Source organism: Hippoglossus stenolepis, chromosome 7 (genome assembly GCF_022539355.2).
Source record: "Hippoglossus stenolepis isolate QCI-W04-F060 chromosome 7, HSTE1.2, whole genome shotgun sequence".
NCBI lineage: Eukaryota > Metazoa > Chordata > Actinopteri > Pleuronectiformes > Pleuronectidae > Hippoglossus > Hippoglossus stenolepis.
Window position 1 is genome coordinate 4909243 of NC_061489.1, and position 8571 is coordinate 4917813.

Genomic DNA, 8571 nt, shown 5'->3' on the forward strand with positions numbered 1-8571 from the left:
CTGACCTCGGCTTCTTATGTTTGGCTGCAATTTGCACTTAAAGGGAGATAAGAAGGAATGAAAACAGCTATTAAATAAAAACAGGACTATGAAGTAGCTTCAGTAAAACAAGAAAAACAATACTATGGTCAGCATCATCCCAGAGAAGCATCAAATGGGGGAAATTGTATCGTAAACAACAGGCCCAGATAATGCTATCGGTTTGATTACGCATCACATTTAACCGAATGTTACTCCAGCTCCCAGCTAATCTTCCTTTCTGCTCAATGCAGCTCTTTCATCTGCCTCTCACTGGCACTTGAAGAAGGGGCCTTTGGCTTTAGCACCTCGCTGCAGAGCTGCATCTAAAATTACACCTCTCCAAGTGGGCCAAAGAGATTTAGATTTCGCTGCACTGACGTGTAGGTGCCCTGATGCCACGTTGGAGAGCTCTTCGTGTTATGCTTCCCATGCCGTGAGGCTGCTTAATGGAAATCTTTGACATCTTTACAATGGCACCAGAATCTGATTTGGACGACGGTATAACATTTGTTGGTGGTTTTCTGTATTTTGTGCTGCTGTTATTGTCTCTAGTGTCCTCAGATCATCAATTTAAGTGTCCAAGATGTACGACTATAGTAGCACAAGTCCTTTTGATGGACTGTGTCAGAGTTGAGGGCTTTTCACATCAGTGCTGCATTCAAGTGTCACTCCCCTTCTTGTCATTCACCAGGAACCAAAAGAAAAAAAATATCAGTTGTTGCCTTAGAAACTGTTTTTTCCAGGCATCAAATTACTAGTAAGATGTCTGTTTAACATAACATCAGCTCATCAGTGTATACATCTACATGTACTATTAAAAAAAAGTAATGTGGTCTGCCGACACAACAGATTGTAACACTCATAATGATGCTGGTGCCTAATCATCTGAAAAGGAGAAGCATTGTGCTTTGATTGATCTAGAAAGAGCACTTTGTAGGCGAGGCTGCATTTGAAAACCTCTGGCTTCACAGCGGCACGACTACACCGCCCCATTTTAAAGGCTTCTTCAAATGTGGCGTACGAATGCGTCCTTTCATCCCAGAGAAACGAAGGCTCGCACGAGTGGATCCTTCCCGGCCCAACCTATCTATGGATTCCTTGCGCTTTGGCGACAACTGCTTTTCAGACAGGTAATGTCCCCGGCAAGCAACAAGACATCTGTATCCCACTTCGACTCAAGCAGAAAGGAGAGCCAACAGTATTAAAAAATGGACAAACACAACCTCTGTGGAAGAGATCTTTTGATGTTCAAGTTTCCTGAGGGCCATTGTAAATTTTGTGTGTGGGGGGATGGAAATCCACACCCTCACCCTTCTTCACAATGAAGCTGTAACATTATAAATTGTCACACAGCTCTTACAGAACCTACATGCAGAGTACAATGAGTTCTAATTGTCATTTCCAAGTGAGCTCCAAGCAACATGTTTAATAAGTATAATTAGTGCCAAGGATAATAAGGCAGTGATGGATCCAAGGAAATTATTAGCTGCCACACACACACACACACACACACACACACATTATTATTATCAAAGGGCCACTTCAGAATTCTAGGACTGGGCAGTCAAATATCCTGACGTATAGTTGCAAGCTCCGAACACACTACTCCTACATTGAACCACAAAGCAACTTGATCGTCTTTCATTCAACCCTCCTGCCTTTCTAAATTCTTCCCTCACAGTTTTTTGCAGCGACTCTGTTATTGTACATTGATAGCAAGGGGATGACATCAGCAGGATTCTTTTTTTGAGAAAGCTTGTGCTTTTGCTCCATGACATCCACTTTCAGACTGTGCTCCAAACAAGATTTCCTTTGGGGAAACAAAATATATATATATATAAATAGATTAGTCAGAAGTATAAGTAAAGAATCTATTAAGGTTATTTAACTTTCATTCTGCCCTGATGATAGGGACATCTTGTTGTTATTCCCCCAAAGTCTCCCTCATCCATCCAACCCAGAACTCTTCCTGCTGACTTTACTGTTGTTAAGCTATGAATTAAAAAATAAAAGCTTATGGATTAATGGGTTAAAGCCTAGTAAGCTAACACATTTAGCCGTCTAGCCACCGAACACACGGAAACCAAAGTGGTGTCAATCATCCATCAGACTCCCAGTAAGGGAGCAAACAGACTCCAAACTGGTATTAGCGACTGTAATCACTGAATTTCAAACTGTAATCGCTTATCCTGCTTGCTGCCAGCCTTTTGTACCACGTCCATGTTATCATTATTCTCATCCAATGAGCCAGCAGCTGCAGCAATCTTACAAACATCGAGTCTGTCTGGTGTGAATGTCGACTGGGAAACAGGTCTGGTCAGTTTCCCCATCTTCACAGCTCCAAGAGGCCCAAAATGGACGTGTGTCTGTTGTGTATGAATTCAGGTATGAAATTAGCAAGTCTCTTTTTGATCTAATAATAACCGTGGTTCTGTGAAGACAGCTAGGTGGACGACATGGCCATTAAACATTTCAGTTTCATCGACAAGGACATAATTGGGAGTTGAGTTCTTGGTTCTATCTGAGCCTGTTCTCCCATTTTTTTATAAACTGTACATATAGCACTTTACATGTTGGACATATATGAGACTCTTCTACCACTTGCAATCTTTGCGCCTCCTCGACAAACAGTAGAAACAGGCAGCTGTGATAGCGATTCCAAGTGACAGCAACATCGAGAAGAAGGAACACGAGAAGCTCCAAAAAATACCAAGGGCTGAAACAGGAGCTTGAGAAGAAGAGGCAAGTGAAGGCAAAAGTGGTGCCAGTGTTAATTGGAGCACTCTGAGCAGTAACCCCCAAAAGTGGACCCAGCAGATTCTAGTAACAACATCTGAGATCTCAGTCCAGTAAAGAGCTGACCAAGAAAAAAACGCCAATATACCGCACAGAACCCTCAGGCTCCACTGGTAGAGGAACCAAGCTTGAAGGAGGAAACATATATATATACTGTATATTTATATACCAACAAAATGAATGTTCACGTTGGGGCTATGTCTTAATGTGTATCTCAGTGAAAAAAGTGTATGAAAGGGAAAACTTAACAATAACAGTGAGATATTAACACACAGAATATGACCCAGGTTGTATAAAAATCTGATTTCCCTTTCACAGTCCCCCAGCGTGACCTGAGGCTGAGATGAGTGGCAGGGCAGTATCTGCCTCTCCCTCGTCAGTGACAAGGAATCGTGCGGAGGAGAGGAGAAGTAAATGCCAGTCACGCTCTCTGACCCGAGTCGGCCTCTCAGAGCAGTTGAGAAATCAAACAGTCTGTTGTTTTAGTGACATGACAGTGCTAGCAAAACACCTGAGCTCAGCAAATGGGTTCGCGGCCCCCTTCCCTGCCCTCTCTCGTCCTTCCTCCCCACCCCCTACTCATCTCTCCATCATCTCCCCTATTGACCTCCCCTTGCTGCAGCCTCTATTTAAGTGTCCCCCTCTTCCATGCCTGTGTCTTCTTCTCCTCCTCCTCCTCCTCCACCTTTATTCATCAACCCGTCTCCCTGTCTTCACCCCCCTCGCTCCGGCCTTCTCTCCTCTTCATCTTTCTTTTTACGCTCTCCTCGCCTCCTCCTCCTCCTCCTCAGCCTCCCTACCTTTCCTTTTAGAGATGCTTTCATTACTCTCTCAGTCTGTCCATTATGCCACCCCCGTGTAGGCGCGTGTACACACACACACACGCCCACACACACACTTGCTCACTGTCCTCTTGTTTCCCGTCAGCCTGAGCCCCATTTGACCTTAGTAAATTCAGCCATAGAAGGCCTATTGATTTATGCATACAGATGTAGTGTGTGTGTTTGTGTGGGTGTGTGTGTTTGTGTAGCCTTGTTGTTCACCCTTCTCAATGTCACATGCTTGTTAGGTTCCCAAGTCCCTCACAGAGTGTGTGTATTTGTCAGGAAAAGCAAGAGTGACTGTTGTGTGCATGCTGCCTGTTTGTGTGTGCATGTGTGTGTGTGTGTGTGTATGTTCACTTGCCAAGCCTGTGTGATTGAGATGGAGAGAGTGTTGCAGGCTTGTTCGTGTGCATTCATAATCATCCACACCCCAATGTAGTTTGACAGACAGCTCATCTGGCCAACCAGGGCACAGATTTCAGGAATCAGGGCGGCACTGCGGGCGGTTGATAAAGCAGATGGATTAACCAACAGGGCCGGGTGATTTCTCTCATTCCCATGTTGAAAGCTGTTTGTTTGATGAAGAACAAGTGAAGGGGATAGACAGGGGGAGTGGGGGGGTGAGTGGGCCTGTTGAGATAAAAGTACGGAGCAATCTGTGAAACAAGAGGAAATCATAAGCGATGAGGGGGAAGAGCAGGAAATCCAATCTGTGAGCAGGAAAAGGAGATGAGGAAGCAAAATGAAATGAAAGGAGGATGAATTAATCACAGTCCACCCCTCATATGTCTCTGAGGTAGCCTGTGTGAATGTAGATGTTGTTTGGCCTCAAGACACTGAAATCAATTTGTCCTTTGGGAATAAACACAACCATTAATGTACAGTTTTTTAGTACAGATTGTACATTAAGATGTAATCAGCATTCTGTCCTCAGGAGCAGCTGTCCTGCTGCAGGTCCGGAGGAAGTGAGATGAAAGCCAAAAGACTCATTTCAACAATGTGAGCTACTACATTAGTACACAATGCAGCCCCCATTGTTCTTCACTAAATTAAAAAAAAAAATTCTCCATCTATTTGATCAATCACAGGGGACAGCACTACAAGCGTCCACTCCCTCCTCCCATTTGCAAACACACAGGCTTGAAAAATGTCAAAATTAAGCTTCCACAACATGTCTCCAAAGCAGGTGGAGGACAATGGAGACAAAGGCAAAACCAAAGACAAGTTCAGTTACAGTTTGATAAGTTCCTGTAGTGACAAAGAGCTAAACAGTACAGACTGAGTGAACAATAATGGTTGGCATATCCTGTAGGCACAGCAGGAAGAAATCAGCGCTATTTGCATTCGTTCGTTCAGCTGATTTCATTTCTATCTATAGATCCAACATGTGGACTACATGAATCTGTGTATAGTCAACATAGTATAATCATTCAGAACATATTGACAGCAGGAGACTTGTGTGTTTTACATTGAAAATGTTACTATGGACGCCAAAGGGAGAAAAGCGTTTATTTGCCGGTTTTCACTGAGCTTCAGTGCATACATTTTAAAAATGAAGCACCTTAGTAAAAGCAGGTTTTCCTCTGAGCCTTAGCTCTAACTTACTGTAGGGTTGTGTGCTAAGACAGAGATAAGGGAAGTTTTGCTTTGTGTAACTCCATACATGGTCTGAACCCACATTACATGCATGTAAGGAGGGCCATACATATTTCCAGGTCTAAATTAAAGAGCAGAATACAATTTGTATACTGTAAACAACTTCCAGTAGTTAAGTTATATAATTAGTAGTTTTTACTGCGAGTCTACCTTTAACTATAAAATGCAGACTTTCTTCTATTGGCTGCTCAAATGTCGCAAATATTTTGTCCATCCATTCATCCATTCATCCATCCATCCATCCATTCATCCATTCATCAATCACTGGAGTCAACCTCAGCTGACATTGGGTGAGAGGCGGGGTACATCCTGGACAGTTAGCCACACCACCACAGGGTCAACACTGACATCCAAACATCCATTCACACTCACACTTACAGTCAACCAGAGTCTCCAATTAGGCTAACCTCAATCTGCATGTCTTTGGACTGTGGGTGAAGCTGGAGTACTTGGAGAACCCCCCCACACACACACACAACAGTGAGAACTTGCAAACTCCACACAGAAAGTCCTGCCCAAGTTAGAATTCGAACCCACTTGCTGTGAGGCGGGGCTTCGAACCACTGCACCAGCAGCTCATCTATATTTTGCATAGCAGCTTTTAATTCGACCTATTCAATGCTAAAAACAAGACTCTAGTCACTGATAACTGCAACTGTAACTGATGTCAGCCACTAGGTTTATTGCTTGTAAATGGAATTGACGTCATCAGATTATATTTATTCTTGACCCGAGGTTCCTGTTACAAACAAGTGAGATGGGAGGTGATGTGAAGTGATGGGAGGGGATGCTGCGATTGGCCCGGGGAGATGATGTTTCATGTACTGTTCTGTTCGATGGGACAAAAGGGCTCCTTTTTTTTTTTACCTTGCGTCAATGGAGCATATTGGAGCACACTGTAAGCCTCAGCTGGCCTTAGCACTGCTTGTCACTCATTGTGACGAGCTGTCTGAACTAAAGGAGGATCCAGCCCAAAGCTAAAGGCAAACCACCGTCTGTAAAGCCTCGGTATGCTGTGAAGAAACAGACGGTCAGTCTGACATGACCGTTTCAAGCATTTTGTGTCGGCTGACATCACGGGTTCATTTCTCACTATGTTCCTACACTGTTGTTGCTGTAACCTCCCTACTATGTGGCTTTTGGCTTCAAATAGATGCTACTTGTGCTCACTAAATGCAAATGGTTAATGCCCTAAAGCCCCAAAAAGCAGATTTTTTTGCAGGCAAAAATGAGGATTAAGGCCAAACTGTCACACACGAACTGAAGCTGTAATCTGCTTATTTAGTTTTTCAGCTGCGATAGCGTTGTATTTAAAGTGTTAAGCATCCAAAATGGGGGAACACTGCGTTTCCTTTGTGCCTGCACCTGCCAAAAGTCCTGGTGGAATTGTTTTGGATTTTGGGTTTAAAGGGTCAACAAACCCCTGCGTCGTTTGGGATTCTCTTAATAGCCTTAGCGGAATCTGGCTTTGTAGTAAATGTGCCTGAACCATCATCAGCTCAGTAGGCTCGGCTCAAACACCGGAGACAGAGCGTCTGTAAACCAGCCAGGACACAGGGAGGACAGGCTAAATAGGCCGCGGGCCGAGAGCTGGTGGATCCCCCATGGGAGAAGAGCCGGGGCGTGTTGGGATGAGTCTGGGTCGCGTGCTGGCTGAGACTGAGAATAATTTGGTCCAGGGAGGAAAATGCAGAATTCTCGTTACCAGCACTGTGTACGACTAAAGTGGGAAGGAAAGTGTTTGTGTGTGTTTAATGTGATTTGCATAGTTTGCTTATGAGCTGTTGATAGACATGTTGGCCATATTGGTGACTGTCTGGTTCAGGGACACTCTCCATCACCAATCTGCCTTTCTGAGCTGTAGTAAGCTGAGCTAAGCCAGTTGGAAAGTTGTTGCCGGTCTGCTGTATGCCTAGAGCATCGATTGATGTGTGTGTGTGTGTGTGTGTGTGTGTGTGTGTGTGTGTGTGTGTGTGTGTGTGTGTGTGTGTGCCATAATGCCCAGAGGAGGTTGTTGGGCTGTAGATAGGCCACATACAATGTTCCCATTTGAGATAGAGGGAGACAGGGAGGGGGAGATGAAGGGAAATAGACAGAACGGGAGAGAGGAAGTGAGCATTTTTGGGTCATGTGGGTTGCCCTATATTTTCGCCGACATCTCAAAAGGCACAGTGCGTACACACACACACACACACACACACAGACACACAAAATAAATATATACACACTACTCTCATACTTTGGCACCCAATCATACACCAGCAATCCATTTTGCTGAGCAACATCAAAAGGGTCTGTTTGCTTGAGCAGCTTTTCAATATTACCTCTAATCAATAAATCATGCTCTTTCGTTCCTGCAGTTCCCTCAATTATTCTGCAGGAACACGCAGGAAGGAGATCACGACGCAGCAACACACTGATGTGCAGCTTTAATCATTTAACCCTGCACTACAATCTAATGCTTTCTAACACAGTGTGTCCACTTGTATGTCAAACTAGTATTCGAGCGTCCAAGTGTTTACACAGAACTGCTTAACTGTGCTGAATCAATATTCTGCTCACACACATAGTATGATGTCAGCATCCTGAGATATTCATATGAACCCCAGAAGGTAATCTCTTAAAAAATTAGTTTAAATAATTTTTTTTCGATTCAGTTTGAGTTTAGAATCATGACATTCATGTTCTACAGCAGTGTTTCCCCTAGGATCTTTTTAGCAGCGTGGACGGGCCGGATTGATTTATTTATTATAGATTTATGATAAATTGAAAATTGAAAATTATAAAATCAACAGTGATGATTATATTTTGAATATTTTGATGCTCTCCACATCAATCCACTATGGCTTCCTCTACTCTATCACCCACATTTATAACTGATCTTTACAAAAACCTGATGAATTCATATTTATGTTCCTGGATAAAAGGGGCATAGCGTGTTGCATCATAATCTGCTGGAAGAACTTCTCTCCTCTCTGCTGGAGTGTGTGTGTGTGTGTGTGTGTGTGTGTGTGTGTGTGTGTGTGTGTGTGTGTGTGTGTGTGTGTGTGTGTGTGTGCGTGCCTGTGTGTGTGTGTGTGCCTGTCTCTGTCGCTCTTCACACGAACAAAAACGATCACATGTATTTAGTTATTCGTCGATGATGTCGGATCATGAATCCGTATCGTTCCCGTCACTTTAACCCTGATGTCCTGACTGTGCGCGTCACTTCTTGTGTTGTGTATGGCAGGTGAACTGCGTGCACGCAATATTTTTCCCCCCAATGTGTTTAATA